General features: G+C 46.1%; 1 non-coding gene and 8 pseudogenes across 1 annotated transcript; all 9 read right to left on the reverse strand.

The window, feature by feature from the left end:
* Positions 1-10,435: 10,435 nt before the first annotated feature.
* LOC141269811 (5S ribosomal RNA) lies at positions 10,436-10,555 on the reverse strand (annotated as a pseudogene).
* A 621-nt stretch (positions 10,556-11,176) lies between these two features.
* On the reverse strand, positions 11,177-11,295 carry LOC141267919 (5S ribosomal RNA; annotated as a pseudogene).
* Positions 11,296-12,235: 940 nt separating this feature from the next.
* On the reverse strand, positions 12,236-12,355 carry LOC141268225 (5S ribosomal RNA; annotated as a pseudogene).
* Positions 12,356-15,448: 3,093 nt separating this feature from the next.
* On the reverse strand, positions 15,449-15,568 carry LOC141270295 (5S ribosomal RNA; annotated as a pseudogene).
* A 621-nt stretch (positions 15,569-16,189) lies between these two features.
* LOC141267422 (5S ribosomal RNA) lies at positions 16,190-16,308 on the reverse strand (annotated as a pseudogene).
* A 932-nt stretch (positions 16,309-17,240) lies between these two features.
* On the reverse strand, positions 17,241-17,360 carry LOC141268864 (5S ribosomal RNA; annotated as a pseudogene).
* A 621-nt stretch (positions 17,361-17,981) lies between these two features.
* LOC141267149 (5S ribosomal RNA) lies at positions 17,982-18,100 on the reverse strand. The gene has a single exon (XR_012321163.1). It is a non-coding gene; the product is annotated as a 5S ribosomal RNA (ribosomal RNA).
* Positions 18,101-19,042: 942 nt separating this feature from the next.
* On the reverse strand, positions 19,043-19,162 carry LOC141269460 (5S ribosomal RNA; annotated as a pseudogene).
* Positions 19,163-26,781: 7,619 nt separating this feature from the next.
* On the reverse strand, positions 26,782-26,901 carry LOC141269716 (5S ribosomal RNA; annotated as a pseudogene).
* Positions 26,902-27,175: the final 274 nt, after the last annotated feature.

Genomic DNA, 27,175 nt, shown 5'->3' on the forward strand with positions numbered 1-27,175 from the left:
CGTTCCTGCCCGTGCCACCTCCGTGTCGCCGGGTTTGTGCCAGAGCCGCAGTGAACCCTGACGGCCAGCCCCCCTCTCCCAATACTGGTGCCTGTCCGCTGGTGGGTCGAGCGAGCCCCCCTGTGGTGGAGGCAGCTCTAAGCTTTTTAATTTAAATTGTCTCTCTAATTTGAATGAATACACTTTAAATCCATTTACAAGGATCTATTGGAGGGCAAGTCTCATGCCAGCAGCCGCGTAATTCCAGCTCCAGTAGCGTCCACTAAAGCTGCTGCAGTTAAAAAGCTTTTATAAGGATCGAGCTCGGCTGTCCACCGCAAGGCATCCTACTGCCAGTCCCAGCCCCTATGCCTTGGGGTGCCTCCTGATGCTCTTCACTAAGTATCCCATGGTCCCGAAGCATTTCCTTTGAAAAAATTAAGTGTCTAAACTACAGGTGGTGCAGCTTGCTTAACAGCCGGGATAATCCGCTCACTAGCAGACACTGCTACTAGGCACAAAGTATTTCCTGGGCTAGATGCAGTTAAAAATTTGTAATTAGATACTCTCGTTGGATGCTGAGAAAGCATTCCATAGAGTCTCCTGGCACGCCATATATGATTCTCTTAAAAAGCTTGGGGTAGGGGTCTAGGGGACCCTTTTATAGCCAAAATCACGGCCCTGTATCGCAATACGTCACCTAGGCTGAAGATAAATGGAACTGTAGCACCCTGAGGGCTCGGTTGCTACAGACGTATTGCACCTCACCCAGAGGTGTGATATCTCACTCTCAGGTAAGGATGGAGTGTGGATCAGGACCCGACACCTGCATGCATTACACCACATTGCCGTGGGGCAGGGCGACCAATATGCCCCTGAGATGGGCACGACAGTCCCTGTCCCTGGCTGGAGTGGGGGGAGGGAACACTGAGGAAGGGGAACCCTGTAGTGCAGGAGCAGGGAGGAAGCAGTTCCTGGGTGCATTGAGAAGGGAGTATAAAAGGTGGGCACCATCTTAGTTCAGTGCAGAGAAGTCTGAGCAGAAGTGGCAGGGAGCAGGGGCTCTGCATGAGCTCTGCTCCGGAGGCGGGCCTAGTAACAGAGGCCCAGGCCTGGAAGAGGGAGAAGGAAGGAAGAGGAGCGGAGAAGGCTCCAGGAACGAGGAATGAAGGGATCCCAGGGGTGCGGACGGGCGAGTCGCCACCGCACGCGCGAATCCACCTGCGTGGAGGGGTCAGGCCAAAGGGGGAGACCGGTCCCCGAACTAGTGGAGGCAGGAAACGACCCTCAGCTAGAAACCGGAGGCTCTGACATTTTATGTGGCGCAGCCCCTCGCTACACCCGCTAGGAAGGCACCACATAGGGTCAGGGAAACTGGCGCCAAGTTTACCAAGAGGAGGCCCGAGGCAGCCGGACAGAAGTGTTGGTAAGAAAGGCCAGACAAAGGACACACAAAGGGGGTCCTGTGAAGTGCTCCAAAGTTATCTGGGAGTTGTCTGAGCCCCTCACCTGGTGAGCACAGTACGACGTGGGCAGCCGTTACCTGCAGACGTGGTCTGGATAATAAGAACTGTGAGTAAAGGCCCTGAACTGCATCACTGACTCCGTGTCGTTACTGCTGCTGCCCTGCACCATCACCCCCATCCTCCGCATACACTGCCCTGAGGCTATACTCCTCCCATGGGGAGTTATGCTACGCTCTGCTGCACCCACAACACCAGCCTCAGTGGTCTGCCCTGTAGCGGCGGTTCACTCTGACCGCAATCCACGGGTGGCGTAGTCGGACATTTAAACATGAAAACCACATAAATAGTTCCGCCACTGGTTTGACCGCCCTGAGCCACGGAACTGGGTCGCCGCCACGAAGACTACAACCACCAGCATCCACCAAAAAGGGTCCGGCTCCGGGTGTCCCAAGGCCCAGGGGGTGCGTCAGAACATTTTCATCGCCTTTCACAATCACCAATGGGACAAGGCAGTGATGTCCTCTGTCCCCTCTCTTATACATCCTAGTGACGGAGCACCTGCTCTCATCAATTCGCCATAACCCCAATATTAGGTGGATTGAGGTGGGAGGCACCGAGTACAAGTGCTCTCTATTTGCTGATGATGTCCTAGTATATATCACTCAATCACATATATCCATCCATGCTGTTATGGCTGAAATAGATCACTTTGTTACATGGTAAAATTTTAAAATCAATGCAGCGAAGTCTGAGGCCCTCGATGTCTCCCTCCCCAAATCCATATATGATTCCATCCAGTCCAACTTTCCCTTTGCCTGGCCCTCACAGGGTATCAAATACTTAGGAATTCCTATTCATAGAGACCTCTCCCATCTATGTTATCTTAATTTTGGGCCCTTTATTGAACAACTCCATACAGACCACGGTTGGCAAGTTAGAACTGTAAGATTCACTACGTGAACCACTGGTGTTTTGTGGAAAAGCACATGTACACTGCGTTCCAAATTATTATACAAAAAGTGTTTAGGAGTGATAAGGGAAGAATTTGTTTGTTTGTCAGTTAAACTCATTGATGGTGATGTGTGTCAGGGCTCTTTATATCACTGTAAGCAATTGCAGACACCTGTGCTAACTAGTTTGGCAGGTGTGTCCAATGAAAGGCAAGACTACTTAAGAAGGCTCTCTCACATTATTAAGCAGCCTACATTTTCTGCCAAAATGGGAAAGAAAAAGGATGTTTCGGCTGCTGAGAAGCAACAAATTGTGGAGTGTTTAGGTCAAGGCATGACTACAATCAACATTGTGCGATGATCAGGATGAAGTGTCTTGGCAATCAAGAAGTATGTAGCTGATTCACAGTACACACGTGTGCGTGCTGATAAGGGCAAATTGAGGACTCTTTCCTACAGGCAATTACGTCAGGTTGAAAGAGCAGCGGCAAAAAAGCCTTGTCATAGCAGCAGACAAGTTTTTGAAGCTGCTTGTGCCTCCAACGTCCCCCGAACAACAAGATGCAGGGTCCTTCAGAGGTTTGCAGCTGTGCATGCGCCATCCTGTCGGCCTCCTCTATCCACTTCACACAAGCAGAAACGGCTCCAGTGGGCCAAACATTACATGAAGACTGATTTCAAAACTGTTTTGTTCACGGATGAGTGCCGTGCAGCGCTCGATGGTCCAGATGGATGGAGTGGAGGATGGCTGGTTGATGGACACCCCACGCAAACACGGCTACAGCGCCAACAAGGAGGAGGTGGAGTAATGTTTTGGGCTGAAATCATGGGGAGAGAGATTGTCGGCCCCTTGAGGATCCCTGAAGGCGCTAAAGATGAACTCCATAATGTATGTGGATTTTCTCAAACAGCACTTCCTGCCATGGTTCAAGAAGAAGAACCGTGTATTTCACAGCAAGATCATTTTTCTGCATGATAATGCACCATCTCATGCTGCACATAAAACATCTGCATCTCTGGCTGATATGGGCATAAAAGGGGACAAACTTATGGTGTGACCCCCATGCTCCCCTGACCTCTACCCCATTCAGAACCTTTGGAGCATCATTAAAAGGAGTGTCTATGATGGCGGGAGGCAGTTCACATCTAAGCAACAGCTCTGGGAGGGTATTCTGTCCTCATGCAAAACAATTGAAGCAGAAACCATCCAAAACCTGACAAATTTAATGGACGAGAGAGTTCAGAAGCTCCTTTCGAACAAGGGGTCCTATGTGAAAATGTAACATCACCTAGAATAAAGTTTTGAGTTGAAAACTGTTTGATTTCAGTTTCTAACAACCTGCTAATGCTTATAATTTCAAAAATGACCATTTTTTTGGTCTTTATTAAAATGAAAAGGTTGATCGAAAAGTTTGGGGGATCTAAGAGTGTGGCAACCCAGTAGTCATGATTACTTCGAATTCTGACAATATGAGGGTCATGCTGCAGGTAGTGCAGCAAGAAGGCACTTATGTGCCTTGCGCATCTCGGAGCCCCAAAATTATTTTCCGGGCTAGATGCAGCTAAAAATTATTTTTAATTTTAAATCTGGTGAAGCTTTAGTATAGATGGCCTAATAGGATCAGTGCTGCACACTGCTACAAAGCCCAAATTATTTTCCAGTCAAGATACAGATAAACATGATTAGTAATTTGAAAGCTTAAAACGGTTGGTAGGGTGATTTTAACCAATCATCAAGCTTTTACTCTCCCCAGGATGACACAGGGGTAGAAAAGTCGTTTCGGATCCATGATTTGTTCATCTTTATGAACGTGAGTCTGTCTACATTATCAGTGGAGAGCCGCGTGCGCTTATCTGTCAGCACACCACCAGCAGTGCTGAACACACGTTCAGACAGAACGCTGGCTGCGGGGCATGACAAGATCTCCAAGGCGTAAGTGGCTAGCTCCGGCCATTTATCCAGATTGGAAGCCCAAAAAGAGCAAGGGTCCATTGACACAGTCGTGGCTTCAATGTTTACTTGGAGATACTCCTGTACCATCGTCTCTAGGCGTTGACTATGTGTCAGACTTCTTGTCTCCTGTGGCCTTGCAAAGGATGGGCTAAAAAAGTGGTGAAATGATTCCGCAAAATTGATGTTACCAGCAGATACTGTGGTTCTGTTACGGTTTGAGTGCTGAACACTTGACGGTCCCACGGTTGGCAAGTTGGAACTGTGAGATTCACTACGTGCACCACTGGTATTTTGTGGAAAAGCACATGTAAGATTCTGCAACAGTCTCTGCTGATACTCCTGCATGCGTGCATCCCTTTCTATGGCAGGAATAATTTCTGCAAATTTACTTTTGTACCGGGGATCTAACAGTGTGGCAACCCAGTAGTCAGGATTATTTCTAATTCTCACAATTCGAGGGTCATGTTGCAGGTAGTGCAGCAAGAAGGCACTCATGTGTGTTGCGCATCCAGGAGCACCAAGTCCCTGTTGTGTTGGTGGCGAGGTAACAATCATCCTTCCTTCCTCTGTCCTCTCCCCCCAACCTCGCACAACAGAAATGTGATCAAGGTCTCCCTCATCTGATGAGTCTTCCATCAGTTCGTCCTCCACTTCTTCCTGGGCTCCTGCACCTTCCTCACTAGTTTGGCTGCTACCATGCGCCCTGGTAAAACCATCTCCCCCACCCTCACATGCCTGCCGCCTTGGTGCTGCCGACCGTCTGGACCTTGCAGATGTTAGCCCTTCCGCATACAACTCCTCCTCCTCTACTTCCTCCACCTCCTCTTGTGCCACCACCTGACTCCGAATTCTGTTTAACATGTGCTCCAGCATGTAAATCACCGGAATAGTCTTGCTGATAATGGCATCGTCAGCACTAAACATCTTCGTCGCCATTTCAAAACTGTGCAGAAGGGTGCATAGGTCCCTGATCTGAGACCACTCCTCCAGCGTGATTTGCCCCACCTCTGAATCTCGTTGGCCCAGGCTATACGTCAGAAGGTATTGCACCAGGGCTTGTCGGTGCTGCCACAGTCGCTGCAACATGTGCAGAGTTGAATTCCACCGGGTAGGCACATCGCATTTTAGCCGGTGAAGTGGCAGGCCCAACGACTTCTGTAGAGATGTAAGTCGCTGAGCTGCGGGATGCGAACGGCGGAAGTGAGCACACAGCGACCGTGCCCTCTGCAGAAGGCCATCTAGTCTGGGATAGTGGGCTAAAAATTGCTGGACAACCAGGTTCAACACGTGAGCCATACAAGGCACGTGTGTGACATTGCCCCGGCGAAGGGCCGCACCCAGGTTTGCAGCATTGTCGCACACGGCCTTCCCTGGTTTCAGGTCCAGTGGAGACAACCATTCATGAAATTGGTTCTCCAGAGCTGACCACAACTCCTCAGCTGTGTGACTCACATTTCCCAGACATTTCAATGTAAAAACCACCTGATGACGTTGAGCCCTACTGCCAGCATAGTAAGGAGGTGTGCAGGATCCCTTCTGCGCAGTTAGAAAGCTTGTGGCATGACCAGACAGGCTTTGGGTGCAGGTGGAAGACCGAGAGGAGGTTGAGGAGGCAGAAGCAGTGGAGGAACTTTGACATAAAGAGGATTGACGCACAACTCGTGGGGACGGCAAGACTTGGACAGCAGCCCCTTGTCCTGCTGTCACCATAGTTACCCAGTGCCCAGTCAGCGACATGTAATGCCCCTGTCCATGCCTACTCGTCCAAGTGTCTGTGGTGAAATGCACCCTGTCACACACAGAGTTTCTCAAAGAAGCGGTGATGTTGTGTGCGACATGCTGGTGGAGCGCAGGCACACCTTTCTTTGAGAAGCAGTGCCGACTGGGCATCTGGTACTGGGGCACTGCGACGGACATAAGGTCTCAAAAATCCTCTGTGTCCACCAGGCGGAAAGGCAGCATTTCTGTAGCCAAGAGCTTGCAGATGGTGAAATTCAACCTCTTAGCTTTCTCATGGCTAGGAGGAAATGGTCTTTTACTTGTCCACATCTGAGGGACCGAGGGCTGGCTATTGTGCTTAGACGGGGTTGATAAGGGTGTCCCCGGCAAACTGCCGGTCTGTGAGGAAGATGCAGGCGGACATGTTAGGTTGCCTTGATCCAAAGGTGGTGCTATCGATGTCGGACAGCGCTCAACACCAGCTGGTGTTACCACCTCCAAAGAAAATGATGACCTGCCAATCACGCTGGCTGTTGCGGGTAAAGAGGTGGCAGGTCTGCGCCCCAAAACAGGTGTGACTGCTGTCCCCCCAGTCACAGAGGATGAAGAGGCCGCGGATGCACAAGATATGGCAGACGGTGATTGGCCCGGCCGGCTAGGCCGCATTGTAGCACACTGAGCTTCCCACTGCAACTTATGCTTCATGTCCATGTGTCGGTTCATGCATGAAGTACTCAAACTATGTATTTTTTGGCCTCTACTTAGCTTTTGCTGACAAATGTTACAGATAACACGAGTTGGGTCATCTTTATCGATCTGAAAAAATGCCCAGGCTATGCAAGGCTTAGCACCCATGCGACCTGAAGAGCCACCACGACTTGTGGTGAGAGGCAGAGTTGTGTTTGAGGATGCAGTTGTTGACGTGCTTCCAGTACTACGTCTCTGTCCAGGAAGGCGCAACCTGACCTCGTCGTCACTAGCATCTTCCTCCACCTCCTCTGCTGACCTCATCTCTTGGCTGACTGTGGGTTGACAGTAAGTGGGATCTCCGACCTCATCATCATCACCCTGTGCGTTATCACACCCGTCGTCCTCAGAGCCAACCTGTTCCTGCCCTGACAAAAAACTAAAGTTGTCGCTCCAATCAGGTATTTGAGTCTTATCATCGTCTTCCTCATTGTCTCCACCAACAGGAGTTACAGTTTGGGAATGAGGGTCTACATTATGGTCAGAATCTTCTGCGTCTGGTCCTGGATCCGACTCATAAAGATTCTGGGCATCAGTGCAGATCATTACCTCGTCTGGATTCACAGAAGCGCTGGAGTCGACCTCTGATTCCCAGGCTATAGTATGAGTAAACAGCTCTGCAGACTCAACCATCTGTTCTACCTCATACTCAGACGGGCAGCTGGAGATTTGGGAGCTGTGAGGAAGCAAGTGCGATTTGGGTGACACCTTTGAGGACTGGAGTATTTGTGATGTTGAAGTTGATGTGGAGGAGAGCCCACTTAAAGGAGCACTTGATATCCGTTGAAGCACCTGCTGTTTTTGTGCCTCATCTGGAATTTGTAGCGATTGGCGTGGCCGTAAGAAAGGGATCTTATCACATTGTCCGCTAAAAGAAGTAGACATTTTAGTTTGGCTGGAAGATGGTCTTTCTTCTGCAGATGTTACTGTTGCTTTAACACCTACCCCACGGACACAACCTTTTTTCCCCTTCCCAACACGCCTATTCCCCTTTCCACCAGCAGCAGGCCTTTTTCCACTCATTTTGGTGGTTAACTAATTCACAACTCTGGAGTTGTTTGCACAAAAAAACAATGGATGGTAACCGAGCAGAGCTGAGTGGCCAAACTGTGGTATTAGGCCAAAACTATTGGCTGGGTTAGATGCAGAAAAAAATTATTTTGAATTTGCAACCTGATGGAGGTCAGTATAGATGGACTAATACAAATAGTCCCACACACTGCTAGAAGCCCAAATATTTTTTCAGAGGTACTGTAGATGCAGATAAAAATTATTTTTAATTTGCAACCTGATGGAGGTCAGTATAGATGGACTAATAGACCAAGTCCCACACACTGCTAGAAGCCCAAATATTTTTTCAGAGCTAGATGCAGAAAAAAATTATTTTTAATTTGCAACCTGATGGAGGTCAGTATAGATGGACTAATAGACCAAGTCCCACACACCGCTAGAAGCCCAACTATTTTTTCAGAGCTAGACGCAGAAAAAAATTATATTCAATTTGCAACCTGCTGGAGGTCAGTATAGAAGGACTAATAGAACAAGTCCCACACACTGTTAGAAGCCCAAATATTTTTTCAGAGCTAAATGAAGAAAAAAATTATTTTTAATTTGCAACCTGATGGAGGTCAGTATAGATGGACTAATAGACCAAGTCCCACACACTGCTAGAAGCCCAAATATTTTTTCAGAGCTAGATGCAGAAAAAAATTACTTTTAATTTGCAACCTGATGGAGGTCAGTATAGATGGACTAATAGACCAAGTCCCACACACCGCTAGAAGCCCAAATATTTTTTCAGAGCTAGATGCAGAAAAAAAATATTTTTAATTTGCAACCTGATGGAGGTCAGTACAGATGGACTAATAGACCAAGTCTCACACACTGCTAGAAGCCCAAATATTTTTTCAGAGCTAGATGCAGAAAAAAATTATTTTTAATTTGCAACCTGATGGAGGTCAGTATAGATGGACTAATAGACCAAGTCCCACACACCGCTAGAAGCCCAACTATTTTTTCAGAGCTAGATGCAGAAAAAAATTATATTCAATTTGCAACCTGCTGGAGGTCAGTATAGAAGGACTAATAGAACAAGTCCCACACACTGTTAGAAGCCCAAATATTTTTTCAGAGCTAAATGAAGAAAAAAATTATTTTTAATTTGCAACCTGATGGAGGTCAGTATAGATGGACTAATAGACCAAGTCCCACACACCGCTAGAAGCCCAACTATTTTTTCAGAGCTAGATGCAGAAAAAAATTATATTCAATTTGCAACCTGCTGGAGGTCAGTATAGAAGGACTAATAGAACAAGTCCCACACACTGCTAGAAGCCCAAATATTTTTTCAGAGCTAAATGAAGAAAAAAATTATTTTTAATTTGCAACCTGATGGAGGTCAGTATAGATGGACTAATAGACCAAGTCCCACACACTGCTAGAAGCCCAAATATTTTTTCAGAGCTAGATGCAGAAAAAAATTATATTCAGTTTGCAACCTGATGGAGGTCAGTATAGATGGACTAATAGAATGATGCTATGCCCAAAAGATTTTACTTCACTAGGTGCAGTAAAAAAATTGGTATTCTATACACAGGTGTTATATCTTGCAACACAGATAGGCTACTCCACTGACTAACACACTCTGCAATAGGCCAAAAAGGATTAGCTTTGCTAGATTCAGCCAAATGCTGTGAAAAAAACTTGCACAGCACTGGCACAGACCTGCCTGGCAAAAACTGATAGGAACTCATGTAACCTAGTCCTGAAAAGGACTCCAATTACAATTAGTCTTTACTCCCACAACCTATCTATTTAAGAGCACAGACCTCCCTGATAAAAGTCGTAGGAAATGCTGTAACCTAGTCCTTAAAAGGACTGCAATCACAACTATTCCCTACTCCCAAGCTATCTGTATATTTGTGCGAAAATTGGCTTGAAATTAACAAGGTATAGCGCACACAGCAACAGCGGTGCCGTCTAACACGCAGCTGCAGCAGTGAGAAAATGGTGGCGACGGGGAAAATGGCTTGGTCTTATAGGGCAAGGACATGTGACATACACTGCCAATGACACATGCCCTTGCTTGTGTGAAAAAAGCACTTCGCTCCGTGTGTGCGCTGCTGATAGGCTGACAGATTGCACCTCCCCACTGCAAATGCGGGAAAGAGAAAAAAAAATGGAGATCTTCATTGTTCCTGCAGAGATCCATCCCCTGCCCCTCCCCCCACCCCGCTGTACACTCAAACTGCGTATTAACATTAATTTTCATCATTACTGAGAAAAAATCCAGTTATGATTTTGGTGCACGAACAGTTATCGAACATAACCTCGAACAGCCGAATTTTTCTCAAATTGTTCGTGTTCGCCGAACGGCTCGAACACCGCCCAAAACAGCTCGAATTTGAGATTGGCGAACAGTTCGAGTAGAACAACGCTCATCTCTAGTGGCAAGGAGCTCGGTGTCAGGCCTGCGTGAAGGCGGCGGGGTAGCGTACTTAGCTGCCAACTGGCTCAGAGGCCTTGGGGCTTCCATCATCTAAGTTACTTAAGGTCGGTGTCCGGCAAGGCGCCGTTCCATGCTAGCCGAGCTGGGCAGTAGGGCAAAACGTCATCAAAATGGTCTACAGCACCCAGTGTTCCCAGTACGTCTCCCATCCAAGTACTGTCCGAGCCCAGCCCTGCTTTGTTTCCAAGATCAGACGAGATCGGGCGTATTCAAGGTGGTATGGCCAGTAGACGCTGCTTGATCCATCGCCCGGCCAGCCTTTCTCAGGATCGCTCGGTGGCGAGCCATCTGGCCATGACGGGGCGGGCTCCGAAGGGTCCATGCAAAGGCTGTGCCGTCCCTACAGGTGTGGTTTGTTTAGCAGTGATTAACCCGCCGCATCAGGTGTCTTCAAAAATGTCTCGGCGCAGGGTCTACTGCAGGCTAAACCCTTCATCGCGGTAATGTGACAGAAAGAGCAAGCTGGACCCGTAACCTGGTGGCGGAGCGAGACGTCCAGGGGTGAATGAAGGAAGAGGGTGAGTTGGTTGACAGTGACTTTGAGCTGCTCTTCAGGGGGGAGGGTCGTGTTGCCTGCAAAGGTCTTCTGCTTGGGGTTACCGGTGGTTGCCTCCAGCCACGCGGGAGACGCCGATCCTGGTGAAAAGGAGCCTAGTATTAAAAGTAAAGAAGCAACAATGCTGGAGGCCCACGGTGATCAGAAGGATGCTGGTATTTTGCAGAGATGAAATTGCGCAAGAGAGAAAACAAATGAAAAAAAGAAAAGAGAATGAATGTGTGCACTTGTGAAAGGGAATGGAAAAAAGGCATAGAAGAGAGTGCCCCCTGCTGGTGGAAGGAAGGAAAAACCAAATGCCTACAGCACCTGGTATTCCCAGGCAGTCTCCCATCCAAGTACTAACCAGGCCCAACCCTGCTTAGCTTCCAAGATTAGACAAGATCAGGCGTGTTCAGGGTGGTGTGGCCATAAGCAGAGACAAGCCTCTCACTTGCTGCTTTTCTACTTTGACGTCTGGCTGCCGGCTGCCCTTTCCAGTGCTCAGCAAGACCAGGTCCTTTTGTGCTTTCCCTTCTCTTCAATTTTTTTGCTGGCTTCCTTAAAAGGTCTTGTAGACACAACGCCCCACTCAGAGCCGCTGAGCTCACTGATCGGCTGCAGCGCTGTCGACGGAACGTCAGCTTCACGGCCAATGCCACAGTCCGGGAGCAGAGGCGAGACTCACCGGTAGACCCTGGTAGGGTGAGTAGTGCGCGGTTAGTTGCTTTCTAATAGCCTGCAGCCAGGGATTAACTTTTAATGAAAGGGAACAATCCCTTTGACTGTCTGCAGCGCACCACACCTAGGAAGCGCACTCTCACACACAAGCCAGCATGCACACGTGCTCGCACGTGACAACACCCCCTATCTGCCTCTACAACCTCTCCATCACCATGCGTCAGACTCTCCTGCCTGTTTTATGATTTCAGGGCCCTAGCAGGAATCACCCCCCCCTCCCCAATTCCTTCCGCACCTTCCTTGACTTCCTTCACTGAGGTTAGCTCTTTGTCAGCCGTCTGGCTTGGTTACACAAGCTTCTTTGCAGAGAAACATGTTACCGCTGCTGGCCCTCGCTAGGCGGCCGGCATCCAAAACCTTCCCTGGGCACCTGCTGAAAGCCTGGCCCCTTCACGGCCCCGGGTGCCTTTAACGCCTTCATTTCCACACAGCGATCTGCGGGGTCAATAAGCACTCCTAGCCGTGACAAGGAGCTCGGTGTCAGGCCTGCGTGAAGACGGCGGGCTAGCGTATTTAGCTGCCAACTGGCTCAGAGGCCTTGGGGATACCATCATCTAAGTTACTTAAGGTCGGTGTCCGGCAAGGTGCCCTTCCATGCTAGCCGAGCTGGGCAGTAGGGCAAAACGTCATCAAAATGGTCTACAGCACCCGGTGTTCCCAGGAGGTATCCCATCCAAGCACTGTCCGAGCCCTGCCCTGCTTTGCTTCCGAGATCAGACGAGATCAGGCGTATCCAAGGTGGTATGGCCAGTAGACGCTGCTTGATTCATCGCCCAGTCAGCCTTTCTCAGGATCGCTTGCTGGCGAGCAATCTAGCCGTGACGGGGCGGGCTCCGAAGGGTCCATGCAAAGTCTGTGCCGTCCCTCCAGGTGTGGTTTGTTTAGCAGTGATTCACCCGCCGCATCAGGTGTCTTCAAAAATGTCTCGGCGCAGGGTCTCCTGCAGGCTAAACCCTTCATTGCGGTAATGTGACAGAAAGAGCAAGCTGGACCCGTAACTTGGGGGCGGAGCGAGACATCCAGGGGTGAATGAAGGAAGAAGGTGAGATGGTTGCCAGTGACTTTGAGCTGATCTTCAGGGTTGAGGGTCGTGTTGCCTGCAAAGGTCTTATGCTTGGGGTTACCGGTGGTTGACTCCAGCCACGCGGAAGACGCTGGTCATGGTGAAAAGGAGCCTAGTATTAAAAGTAAAGAAGCAACAATGCTGGAGGCCCACGGTGATGAGAAGGATGCTGGTATTTTGCAGAGATGAAATAGCGCAAGAGTGAAAGCAAATGAAAAAAAGAAAAGAGAATGAATGTGTGCACTTGTGAAAGGGAGTGAAAAAAATGCATAGAAGACAGTGCCCCCTGCTGGTGGAAGGAAGGAGAAAAAAAGCAAAAGCCTACAGCACCTGGTTTTCCCAAGCAGTCTCCCATCCAAGTACTAACCAGGCCCAACACTGCTTAGCTTCTGAGATCAGACAAGATCATAGAATCATAGAATGGTAGAGTTGGAAGGGACCTCCTGGGTCATCTGGTCCAACCCCCTGCTCAAAGCAGGATTCACTAGATCATCTCAGACAGATGTCTGTCCAGCCTCTGTTTGAAGACGTCCATTGAAGGGGAACTCACCACCTCTCGTGGCAGCCTGTTCCACTCATTAATCACCCTAACTGTCAAAAAGTTTTTTCTAATATCTAATCTGTGTCTCCTCCCATTTAGTTTCATCCCATTGCTTCTAGTCTTTCCTTGTGCAAATGAGAATAAAGATGATCCTTCTACAATGTGACAGCCCTTGACATATTTGTAGACAGCTATTAAGTCTCCTCTCAGTCTTCTTTTTTGCAAGCTAAACATTCCCAAATCCTGCAACCGTTCCTCATAGGACATGGTTTGCAGACCAGTCACCATTCTGGTCGCTCTTCTCTGAACTTGCTCCAGTTTGTCTATGTCTTTTTTAAAATGTGGTGCCCAAAACTGTACACAGTATTCCAGATGAGGTCTGACCAAGAGGAGTAAAGACCGATAATGACTTCACGTGATCTAGACTGTATGCTTCTGTTAATACATCCCAGAATTGTATTTGCCTTTTTTGCTGCTGCATCACACTGTTGACTCATGTTCAGTCTATGATCTATTAGTATACCTAAGTCTTTTTCACATGTACTGTTGCTTAGCTCTATTCCTCCCATTCTGTATATGCTTTTTTCATTTTTATTGCCCAGATGTAGTACTTTGCATTTTTCCCTGTTAAAAACCATTCTGTTGGTTGCTGCCCACTGCTCCAGTTTATTTAGGTCTTTTTGAATCCTCTCTCTCTCTTCTCTAGTATTAGCTATCCCTCCTAGCTTTGTGTCATCAGCAAATTTAATCAGTTTACCCTCAATTCCTTCATCTAAATCATTGATAAAGATGTTGAACAATACAGGTCCCAGGACGGAGCCCTGTGGTACCCCACTTGAGACATTCATCCAGCTGGATGTGAAGCCATTTACAACCACCCTTTGAGTCCGATCACTAAGCCAGTTATGAATCCACCTAACAGTTGCCTGGTCCATTGCATACTTGGTCATTTTTTCAATAAGGATGGTGTGAGATACTTTGTCAAATGCTTTGCTGAAGTCAAGATATACTATATCTACAGCATTTCCCTGATCCACCCAGTCAGTGATTCTGTCATAGAAGGAAATTAAGTTAGTCTGACATGACTTGTTAGTTACAAACCCATGCTGACTCTGGTTAATCACTTCATTCTTATCCATGTACTTACATACATGTTGTTTAATAATTTGTTCAAAGATCTTTCCTGGTATAGAAGTCAGACTCACCGGCCTATAGTTCCCTGGGTCCACCTTCTTCCCCTTTTTGAAGATAGGAACAACATTTGCTCTTCTCCAGATCAGGCGTGTTCAGGGTGGTGTGGCCATAGGCAGAAACAATTCTCTCACTTGCTGCTTTTCTACTTTGAAGTCTGGCTGCCGGCTGCCCTTTCCAGTGCTCAGCAAGACCAGGTCCTTTTGTGCTTTCCCTTCTCTTCAATTTTTTTGCTGGCTTCCTTAAAAGGTCTTGTAGGCACAACGCCCCACTCAGAGCCGCTGAGCTCACTGATCGGCTGCAACGCTATCGACGGAACGTCAGATTCACGGCCAATGCCACAGGCCGGGAGCAGAGGTGAGACTCAACGGTAGACCCGGGTAGGGTGAGTAGACCGCGGTTAGTTGCTTTCTAATAGCCTGCAGCCGGGGATTAACTTTTAATGAAAGGGAACAATCCCTTTGACTGTAGCGCGCCACACCTAGGAAGCGCACTCTCACACACAAGCCAGCATGCACACGTGCTCGCACGTGACAACACCCCCTATCTGCCCCTACAACCTCTCCGTCACCATGCGTCAGACTCTCCTGCCTGTTTTATGATTTCAGGGCCCTAGCAGGAATCACCCCCCCCTCCCCAATTCCTTCCGCACCTTCCTTGCCTTCCTTGCACTGAGGTTAGCTCTTTGTCAGCCGTCTGGCTTGGTTACACAAGCTTCTTTGCAGAGAAACATGTTACTTCTGCTGCCCCTCGCTAGGCGGACGGCATCCAAAACCTTCCCTGGGCACCTGCTGAAAGCCTGGCCCCTTCACGGACCCGAGTGCTTTTAACGCCATCATTTCCACACGGCGAGCTGCGGAGTCAATAAGCACTCCTAGCCGTGGCAAGGAGCTCGGTGTCAGGCCTGCGTGAAGGCGGCGGGGTAGCGTACTTAGCTGCCAACAGGTTCAGAGGCCTTGGGGCTTCCATCATCTAAGTTACTTAAGGTCGGTGTCCGGCATTGCGCCGTTCCATGCTAGACGAGCTGGGCAGTAGGGCAAAACGTCATCAAAATGGTCTACAGCACCCATTGTTGCCAGGAGGTCTCCCATCCAATTACAGTCTGAGCATAGCTCTGCTTTGCTTCCGAGATCAGACGAGATCGGGCGTATCCAAGGTGGTATGGCCAGTAGACGCTGCTCTATCCATCGCCCGGCCAGTCTTTCTCAGGATCGCTTGGTGGCGAGCAATCTGGCCGTGATGGGGCGGACTCCGAAGGGTCCATGCAAAGGCTGTGCCATCCCTACAGGTGTGGTTTGTTTAGCAGTGATTCACCCGCCGCATCAGGTGTCTTCAAAAATGTCTTGGCGCTGTGTCTCCTGCAGGCTAAACCCTTCATCGCGGTAATGTGACAGAAAGAGCAAGCTGGACCCGTAACTTGGGGGCGGAGCGAGACGTCCAGGGGTGAATGAAGGAAGAGGGTGAGATAGTTGCCAGTGACTTTGAGCTGCTCTTCAGGGGGGAGGGTCGTGTTGCCTGCAAAGGTCTTCTGCTTGGGGTTACCGGTGGTTGCCTCCAGCCACGCGGGAGACGCTGGTCCTGGTGAAAAGGAGCCTAGTATTAAAAGTAAAGAAGCAACAATGCTGGAGGCCCACGGTGATCAGAAGGATGCTGGTATTTTGCAGAGATGAAATAGCGCAAGAGAGAAAGCAAATGAAAAAAAGAAAAGAGAATGAATGTGTGCACTTGTGAAAGGGAATGGAAAAAAGGCATAGAAGAGAGTACCCACTGCTGGTGGAAGGAAAGAAAAAGCAAAAGCCTACAGCACCTGGCATTCCCAGGCGGTCTCCCATCCAAGTACTAACCAGGCCTAACCTTGCTTAGCTTCCAAGATCAGATGAGATCAGGCGTGTTCAGGGTGGTGTGGCCAAAGGCAGAGACAAGCCTCTCACTTGCTGCTTTTCTACTTTGAAGTCTGGCTGCCGGATGCCCTTTCCAGTGTTCAGCAAGACCAGGTCCTTTTGTGCTTTCCCTTCTCTTCAATTTTTTTGCTGGCTTCGTTAAAAGGTCTTGTAGACACAACGCCCCACTCAGAGCCGCTGAGCTCACTGATCGGCTGCAGCGCTGTCGACGGAACGTCAGCTTCACGGCCAATGCCACAGGCCAGAAGCAGAGGCGAGACTCACCGGTAGACCCGGGTAGGGTGAGTAGAGCGCGGTTAGTTGCTTTCTAAACGCCTGCAGCCGGGGATTAACTTTTAATGAAAGGGAACAATCCCTTTGACTGTCTGCAGAGCGCCACACCTAGGAAGCGCACTCTCACACACAAGCCAGCATGCACACATGCACGCACGTGACAACACCCCCTATCTGCCCCTACAACCTCTCCGTCACCATGCATCAGACTCTCCTGCCTGTTTTATGATTTCAGGGCCCTAGCAGGAATCACCCCCCCCTCCCCAATTCCTTCCTTGCCTTCCTTGCACTGAGGTTAGCTCTTTGTCAGCCGTCTGGCTTGGTTACACAAGCTTCTTTGGAGAGAAACATGTTACTTCTGCTGGTCCTCGCTAGGCGGCCGGCATCCAAAACCTTCCCTGGGCACCTGCTGAAAGCCTTGCCCCTTCACGGCCCCGGGTGCTTTTAACGCCATCATTTCCACACGGCGAGCTGCGGAGTCAATAAGCACTCCTAGCCGTGGCAAGGAGCTCGGTGTCAGGCCTGCGTGAAAGCGGCGGGGTAGCGTACTTAGCTGCCAACTGGCTCAGAGGCCTTGGGGCTTCCATCATCTAAGTTACTTAAGGTCGGTGTCCGGCAAGGCGCCGTTCCATGCTAGCCGAGCTGGGCAGTAGGGCAAAACGTCATCAAAATAGTCTACAGCACCTGGTGTTCCCAGGAGGTCTCCCATCCAAGTACTGTCCGAGCCCAGCCCTGCTTTGCTTCCGAGATCAGACAAGATTGGGCATATCCAAGGTGGTATCGCCAGTAGACGCTGCTCGATCCATCACCCGGCCAGCCTTTCTCAGGATCGCTTGGTGGCGAGCAATCTGGCTGTGATGGGGCGGGCTCCGAAGGGTCCATGCAATGGCTGTGCCGTCCCTACAGGTGTGGTTTGTTTAGCAGTGATTCACCCGCCGCATCAGGTGTCTTCAAAAATGTCTCGGCGCAGGGTCTCCTGCAGGCTAAACCCTTCATCGCGGTAATGTGACAGAAAGAGCAAGCTGGATCCGTAACCTGGGGGCGGAGCGAGACGTCCAGGGGTGAATGAAGGAAGAGGGTGAGATGGTTGCCAGTGACTTTGAGCTGCTCTTCAGGGGGGAGGGTCGTGTTGCCTGCAAAGGTCTTCTGCTTGGGGTTACCGTTAGTTGCCTCCAGCCACGAGGGAGACGCCGGTCATGGTGAAAAGGAGCCTAGTATTAAAAGTAAAGAAGCAACAATGCTGGTGGCCCACGGTGATCAGAATGATGCTGGTATTTTGCAGAGATGAAATAGCGCAAGAGGGAAAGCAAATGAAAAAAAGAAAAGAGAATGAATGTGTGCACTTGTGAAAGGGAATGGAAAAAAGGCATAGAAGAGAGTGCCCCCTGCTGGTGGAAGGAAGGAAAAAGCTAAAGCCTACAGCACCTGGTATTCCCAGGCAGTCTCCCATCCAAGTACTAAGCAAGCCCAACCCTGCTTAGCTTCCAAGATCAGACGAGATCAGGCATGTTCAGGGTGGTGTGGCCGTAGGCAGAGACAAGCCTCTCACTTGCTGCTTTTCTACTTTGAAGTCTGGCTGCCGGCTGCCCCTTCCAGTGCTCAGCAAGACCAGGTCCTTTTGTGCTTTCCCTTCTCTTCAATTTTTTTGCTGGCTTCCTTAAAAGGTCTTGTAGACACAACGCCCCACTCAGAGCCGCTGAGCTCACTGATCGGCTGCAACGCTGTCGACGGAACGTCAGCTTCACGGCCAATGCCACAGGCCGGGAAAAGAGGCGAGACTCACCGGTAGACCCGGGTAGGGTGAATAGAGCGCGGTTAGTTGCTTTCTAATAGCCTGCAGCCGGAGATTAACTTTTAATGAAAGGGAACAATCCCTTTGACTGTCTGCAGCGCGCCACACCTAGGAAGCGCACTCTCACACACAAGCCAGCATGCACACGTGCTCGCACGTGACAACACCCCCTATCTGCCCCTACAACCTCTCCGTCACCATGCGTCAGACTCTCCTGCCTGTTTTATGATTTCAGGGCCCTAGCAGGAATCACCCCCCCCCTCCCCAATTCCTTCCACACCTTCCTTGCCTTCATTGAACTGAGGTTAGCTCTTTGTCAGCCATCTGGCTTGGTTACACAAGCTTCTTTGCAAAGAAACATGTTACTTCTGCTGGGCCTCGCTAGGCGGCCGGCATCCAAAGCCTTCCCTGGGCACCTGCTGAAAGCCTGGCCCCTTCACGGCACCGGGTGCTTTTAACACCATCATTTCCACACGGCGAGCTGCGGAGTCAATAAGCACTCCTAGCCGTGGCAAGGAGCTCGGTGTCAGGCCTGCGTGAAGGCGGCGGGGTAGCGTACTTAGCTGCCAACTGGCTCAGAGGCCTTGGGGCTTCCATCATCTAAGTTACTTAAGGTCGGTGTCCGGTAAGGCGCCGTTCCATGCTAGCCGAGCTGGGCAGTAGGGCAAAACGTCATCAAAATGGTCTACAGCACCCGGTGTTCCCAGGAGGTATCCCATCCAAGAATTGTCCGAGCCCAGCCATGCTTTGCTTCCGAGATCAGACGAGATCAGGCGTATCCAAGGTGGTATTGCCAGTAGACGCTGCTTGATCCATCACCCAGCCAGCCTTTCACAGGATCGTTGGTGGCGACCAATCTGTCCGTGACGGGGCGGGCTCCGAAGGGTCCATGCAAAGGCTGTGCCGTCCCTACAGGTGTGGTTTATTTAGCAGTGATTCACCCGCCGCATCAGGTGTCTTCAAAAATGGCTCAGCGCAGGATCTCCTGCAGGCTAAACCCTTCTTCTCGGTAATGTGACAGAAAGAGCAAGCTGGACCCGTAACTTGGGGGCTGAGCGAGACGTCCAGGGGTGAATGAAGGAAGAGGGTGAGATGGTTGCCAGTGACTTTGAGCTGCTCTTCAGGGGGGAGGGTCGTGTTGCCTGAAAAGGCCTTCTGCTTGGGGTTACCGGTGGTTGCCTCCAGCCACCCGGGAGACGCAGGTCCTGGTGAAAAGGAGCCTAGTATTAAAAGTAAAGAAGCAACAATGCTGGAGGCCCACGGTGATCAGAAGGATGCTGGTATTTTGCAGAGATGAAATAGCGCAAGAGAGAAAGCAAATGAAAAAAAGAAAAGAGAATAAATGTGTGCACTTGTGAAAGGGAATGGAAAAAAGGCATAGAAGAGAGTGCCCCCTGCTGGTGGAAGGAAGGAAAAAGCAAAAGCCTACAGCACCTGGCATTCCCAGGCGGTCTCTGTTAAATGGTTAATTATGGAAATTCATGGAATGTTAATCGATAATCATTTTTCTGAGTTCTATGCCTCAGCCATCGTGTCTAGTTGACATGCGCTATTTGTGTGTGTATTTTTGGTTCACTACCATATGTAGAACAGGTGTCCATACGACTGGCTATAAAAGCCCATGGTACAGAAAGGGGGGGCTCTCTTGCTCTACCCACCCCACAAGACACAGAATCTTCATGCTGAGAAGCAGATGACATGTAGGCCTGGACACATGCTGGACAAAGACATGATTTACCAGCCAGGATCCAAGGAAAGATGGGTGAATCTCAACAATTAAGCTAATTATGGACAAATGGACAATTACTTTAAAACTAATTATTGTAAGTACCTGCTGCAATCTGATTCTTTTTAATGGACAATCCAAGAATAAATAGATACATTTTTTTATAAGAATATCGTGATATTGATACTTTGAGAAGTCCTCAGTAGAAAAAAAATAATACAGGAAGAGTATTATTTTACAATGGTGAGCCAGCCAGTCCTGTTTTTTTGTTTTTTAAATTAAGTAAGTGAATTTCTTCCGTGAACAAGGGGGGAGTCCTGACGAGCTGAACAGCTGTTGTTCACGTGTCAGTAAATTCACTAGTTTGTCACGAGAAGCAGAAAGGACCTACAGACTGAGGAAAGACAGGAAGCAGAGGTACTAACAAGGAACAGAATCACACAGGAAAAGAATCAGACGAAGTGAAGACAAGACGTGCTGATAAAGAGAAGCCAAGGAATCTTAAGGTAAGCAAAATATGGATATAATTTCTTCTTTTGCTAAACAAAGTAATATTAATTTCAAAGGTAATGTAGGAGATGACATAGAAGTTTTGCGGCTCAGTTTATACAAAGAATGTGAATTGCAGAATTTACAGTTAACTTCTAAATTGGTAAATAGAGACAAACAGAAATTGAGAAATATTCTACATTTGGTAGATTTTTTTCATAGTCTTGTGTTAGAGATTTCTAAGCAGGAAAATAGTGTAGAAGTGTCAGACGGTGATACTGATTCTGACTGTAATGTGGAAAATGAACAAGAAGTAAGACACGTGTTTGTAACTGAAGGTGACCTTGGGTCTGACCAAGAGACGGACATACAGAAACCTGACATGGGAGGAGACATGACTGACATACGAGAAACCGACATACTAGGTGATGTGGGAGGAGACGTGAGTGACGTAGGAGGAACGGACGTACAAGAGCCACTAAAAATATCAGAGAATTCTGGAATTACCCAGGCTCAACTCCAAATTAAAATGAGGAAAAATTTGCTGAAATTATACAAAATCATGCCAAAATATGATGTCAAAATCCATGCCTGTAGAAATTCAGAGACATTTGAGAGCTTCTCTGATAAGTTTGATTTATCCAATGAGGAGAGGAATCAATTATTTAAAATATGGATTCCTGTGACATTGTCCAGACGTTTACATTTAATGCCCTGTGAAAATGACTCTCCTAATGGATGGGAAAATGATTCGGACAGATTAAGATATTTGATTTATTGTGTCACAAAGGATTTTCCCAACATAGAAGATCTGCAGAAACTAAGGATTGGTAGGAAGGAATGTACATGTACATTCATGTCCATATTTGAACGGTTGTACAAAGCTCTCATCAAAAATGGAAAAGTACAACATATGATAACAACTTTTGTACAAAAATTCAAATTCCTAAATTCAGTTTCCCAAGTTATGGCATCACAAAAAAATTCATTATTTGAATGTGCGCAGATCCTGGATTTTGTTAGAAAACATGAGAATCGTGAAAAGAAAATAAATCAAGCTAAATTTATAAAACCAGGAAAGGTAAAATCTTACCAAAAGCCAATATCAAACTCTCCTAGACTGAGTCATCCCCATAGTGAACTCTATCAAATACGCAGAAGATTTCATATATGTTATAAGCCATATCAGCCAGTGCAAAGATCCATCTCTCCACAGAATGAGTTAATTCTCAGTCAGAACTGTGATTCTCTAAAAAGAAAAATGGCTGAAACTGATGGACAGAGACAGGTGAGACGACCAACTCACTGTGACGTCATGGAATGTGGACAGAAGAGCAGGCAGCTTTCTGAGGTTTTGAAGGATAGAAAAATGTCTTTCCTAAATAGGGCGTTCCTGGAGATATTTGAGAGAGACAGAAGATTTGGTTTAGGGAGTGGCTAAGGAAAAACTGTAATTATAATGTTGTATCAAAATGTAATACAATGTCTCAATATTTATTTATAATCTCATACAGTAAAATTGTAGTTACATAGTTTCTAATAGTTCATATATATATATATATATATATATATATATACACTTGTCTAAGTAGAGATTGCGTATAATTGTAATTATTTATACGTTTATAAAATATATATATATATATATAAATTAATTAATAAATTAGAACTTCATATATATAAATTTATGTAGCAATATTTTGAATTACATTAGAACCAACCAATATATGTATAAGATATTTAAATAATTCTGTTTCTGTATGAATTTGATATGTAATTTTATTTTCTTATATTTCCTTAGAGTTTTCATTACAAAGCAGGATTTGATCAAAGAACTCTAAAATGGATTTATTTCTTTATTCACACAGGAAGTGAAAAAATTGCATGATTTTATGTGTATAACATTTTAAAATAATAACAATATATCTAGTTGAACTATAATATATATATGTAATACTTATTAATTCTTTTGTGTTGCTAATATTTTCTGTGCATGAAGTGTTCGTGCAAATTAAAGTAGCTTTACAGCATGATGTGTGACAGCTGCGGCCTTTGAACTTTGAGCTAATAGTATAGGATCCCATTCATTCTATTTTCAACTGATGTAACTTAAGACCGGGCAGCCAGTGAAAAAAGAATCTAAGACAAGAGTTTTTTCAAGTGTCTGAAATTCCAGTGACTTACTCTCATATAATATAATATGTACTTGGGGAATATTCAAAGAAATATAAAGATATTCAATTGATATGGCAATGCGCATTAATAAATTGGGATACAACAATTTTGGGTTAAATATATATATATATATATCTAAAACTTCATATGTGGAATGTTTGAGTTGAACAGATCTGTGAATGTCAGAGTGAAGGTGACAGATGAGTAAATCAGCAGCTGCTAAGTGTGATTGATGTGACAGAGGCCTCGTATGTTTGTATGTTTAAAAAAAAAAATGTTTCTTTATGTGAAGGTACAAAAATATATTTAATTCTGAGGAAATTATAATACATAATTAGGTATTATCTACATATATATATTTCTATATTTCTTTAATAATTATTATTTCTTGATTTAACTAATAGTGGATAAGGGCAACCACACATCAAAATGGTTTACAAAGCAAATTTATATTTAGAATAATTTTCCACATGATAATATTCTTGAATAACTATAATATTATTTTTAATGGTTACCTAAATAGGTACACACCTCTCTTTAGTCAAATCTATGCTACTCATCGATATGAAATTTATGCACAATATTTCTAGAAGAATAATTATTTTTAATTGGGTTCTGATATATACATAAATGTTATAAAATAATATTTTTGGTATTAAGGGGGAAAATGTGTTTTTGATCCTGATTACATAATCACTTTTGATCAATACTTATTTTCCACACATTTTAATAAAGAAGAAATAATAATAAGGTACTATGGTATAATTAAGAAGGGTATTACATGCAAAGTTGCATAATTTAATATTTTTTGGTGGTACAAGGTTATGACAAATATGAAATCATCCAGATAATGGAGATGTAAGGGTATTTTTTATGGAGAATATAATTACTCTGCATTTGTCATTAAAATTTAAAGGCCTTATTTTTATTTTTATTCTTATTTTTACTCTTAATTTTATTTTTCATTTTTAAAATTTTATTCTTACTTTATACTTCTTATTTTTCTATTTTTTCATTTTTTAATTCTCATTTGATTTTATTTCAGTTCAATATCTCAATTGAGAAAACACATTAATATTTAATAAAGTAATGTCTAATACAAGAGTATTGCTTCATTAAATATATATTGCTAAGGAAAAAAATGTTTGCATTTTCTGAGTAAACACAACAATTCATTCATTCATTTATTCATTCATTCATTCATTCATTCATACATTCATATATTTATTCATTTTGGTTCAGGAGTATACATTCTTTGATATTATTGGTTTAATAAAGATATAAAAACTTGTTTTTTCAAAATACACTGACACCTATGGGTTGGAAAAGGTAATTACACCTATGACATAAAAATGTTCTATCATATGGAGAACTTGATTGATAATGAATTATCTATTATTGTTTATTATTCCAAACATAATTTATTTTAATATTTTGATAATAATTAGATGGATATTACTGATTGCTATGGTACGCTGTGATATTATAGGTTAGGAAAAACTGCCAGATTTGGTATCAGATTAAGGAATGAAGACTTCAATCAAGACATCACAATTATGAATTCTATCTTAATAAAGACTTTTAATTTTTATAAATCAAAGAGATTCTCAAAAGTTACAAGAAGAAGCAACTGATATCCGGACGTCTCAGAAGGTAACAGGTGTGAATGCTGAGTGTTATAATAGACTGTGTCCATTACATACAATACAATTCACACCACTGATCACCAGGACGGCAGAGGACGATGATCCTATATGTACTGTGTTGTGTTCAAGTTTCATCATGTTCCACTGGTTTCTTATCACCTGCAACGCTTCAATGAAAGCTGGTGAACAGGTAATACCTGGCATATGTGTCCTGTATATAAAGGACTGAGTACTGGTTATGGTGCTATATAAAGCAGGAAAGTGTCAAGTTAACCCTTGCTTTACTGACCAAAGATGTCACATCTGTTCCAAAAGTGACACGAGACCAGTGCGGACACACGGAAGATTCCAAAGACGATCCAACGTAAGTCCAGGTGACACTGCACAGATATTAAAGCTACATTTCATCAATGGACTTTGTTTTCTTATCAACTGAAACACATGATCTTTCTAATAAAGAGTACAGTTTATGGACTGAACAATAATGAACACAATTATGGACTGTACAATATCTACATGCTGTAATTTATTTCAAAGGAGTTTTCATCTAAAGACTGTGTTATAAAAGAACCAAGAAGAAGACGAGACGACGACCCGATGACATCAGATGATGACGATTGAACCCGCGATTGCTTCAATTTAGATATAGGGAAGTATAATTATACATATTAAATGAATATTAGTCACGGCTTACCATAACATGAATTCACATCATTATATAACAATAATCCGATATTGATACTATTATTACTATTATTATGGAAATTTAATGATATTGCCAAGGAAGAAGGAAAGAAAAAATGATTGATGAATGTATCTTCTTTTGAGATTTTTCAGTTAAAGTCCTTTTATTCTCAAAAAAGGGGGAAATGTTAAATGGTTAATTATGGAAATTCATTTGGAATGTTAATCGATAATCATTTTTCTGAGTTCTATGCCTCAGCCATCGTGTCTAGTTGACATGCGCTATTTGTGTGTGTATTTTTGGTTCACTACCATATGTAGAACAGGTGTTCATACGACTGGCTATAAAAGCCCATGGTACAGAAAGGGGGGGCTCTCTTGCTCTGCCCACCCCACAAGACACAGAATCTTCATGCTGAGAAGCAGATGACATGTAGGCCTGGACACATGCTGGACAAAGACATGATTTACCAGCCAGGATCCAAGGAAAGATGGGTGAATCTCAACAATTAAGCTAATTATGGACAAATGGACAATTACTTTATAACTAATTATTGTATGTACCTGCTGCAATCTGATTCTTTTTAATGGACAATCCAAGAATAAATAGATACATTTTTTTATAACAATATCGTGATATTGATACTTTGAGAAGTCCTTAGTAGAAAAAAAATAATACAGGAAGAGTATTATTTTACAGTCTCCCATCCAAGTACTAGCCAGGCTTGACCCTGCTTAGCTTCCAAGATCAGATGAGATCGGGCGTGTTCAGGGTGGTGTGGCCGTAGGCGGAGACAAGCCTCTCACTTGCTGCTTTTCTACTTTGACGTGTGGCTGCCGGCTGCCCTTTCCAGTGCTCAGCAAGACCAGGTCCTTTTGTGCTTTCCCTTCTCTTCAATTTTTTTGCTGGCTTCCTTAAAAGGTCTTGTAGACACAACGCCCCACTCAGAGCCACTGAGCTCACTGATCAGCTGCAGCGCTGTCGACGGAACGTCAGCTTCACGGCCAATGCCACAGGCCGGGAGCAGAGGCGAGACTCACCGGTAGACCTGGGTAGGGTGAGTAGAGCGCGGTTAGTTGCTTTCTAATAGCCTGCAGCCGGGGATTAACTTTTAATGAAAGGGAACAATCCCTTTGACTGTCTGCAGCGCGCCACACCTAGGAAGCGCACTCTCACACACAAGCCAGCATGCACACGTGCTCGCACGTGACAACACCCCCTATCTGCCCCTACAACCTCTCCCTCACAATGCGTCAGACTCTCCTGCCTGTTTTATGATTTCAGGGCCCTAGCAGGAATCACCCCCCCCTCAACAATTCCTTCCGCACCTTCCTTGCCTTCTTTGCACTGTGGTTAGCTCTTTGTCAGCCGTCTGGCTTGGTTACACAAGCTTCTTTGCAGAGAAACATGTTACTTCTGCTCGCCCTCGCTAGGCGGCCGGCATCCAAATCCAACCCTGGGCACCTGCTGAAAGCCTGGCCCCTTCACGGCCCCGGGTGCTTTTAACGCCATCATTTCCACACGGCGAGCTGCGGAGTCAATAAGCACTCCTAGCCGTGGCAAGGAGCTCGGTGTCAGGCCTGCGTGAAGGCGGCGGGGTAGCGTACTTAGCTGCCAACTAAGTTACTTAAGGTCGGTGTCCGGCAAGGCGCCGTTCCATGCTAGCCGAGCTGGGCAGTAGGGCAAAACGTCATCAAAATGGTCTACAACACCCGGTGTTCCCAGGAGGTCTCCCATCCAAGTACTGTACGAGCCCAGCCCTGCTTTGCTTCCGAAATCAGAAGAGATCGGGCGTATCCAAAGTGGCATGTCCAGTAGACTTTGCTCGATCCATCGCCCGGCCAGCCTTTCTCAGGATCGCTTGATGGCGAGCAATCTGGCCGTGACGGGGCGGGCTCCGAAGGGTCCATGCTAAGGCTGTGCCGTCCCTACAGGTGTGGTTTGTTTAGCAGTGATTCACCCGCCGCATCAGGTGTCTTCAAAAATGTCTCGGCGCAGGGTCTCCTGCAGGCTAAACCCTTCATCGCGGTAATGTGACAGAAAGAGCAAGCTGGACCCGTAACTTGGGGGCGGAGCGAGACGTCCAGGGGTGAA

This window comes from Phyllobates terribilis, unplaced genomic scaffold, assembly GCF_046119375.1.
Source record: "Phyllobates terribilis strain yellow unplaced genomic scaffold, ASM4611937v1 Scaffold_4__5_contigs__length_816908805, whole genome shotgun sequence".
NCBI lineage: Eukaryota > Metazoa > Chordata > Amphibia > Anura > Dendrobatidae > Phyllobates > Phyllobates terribilis.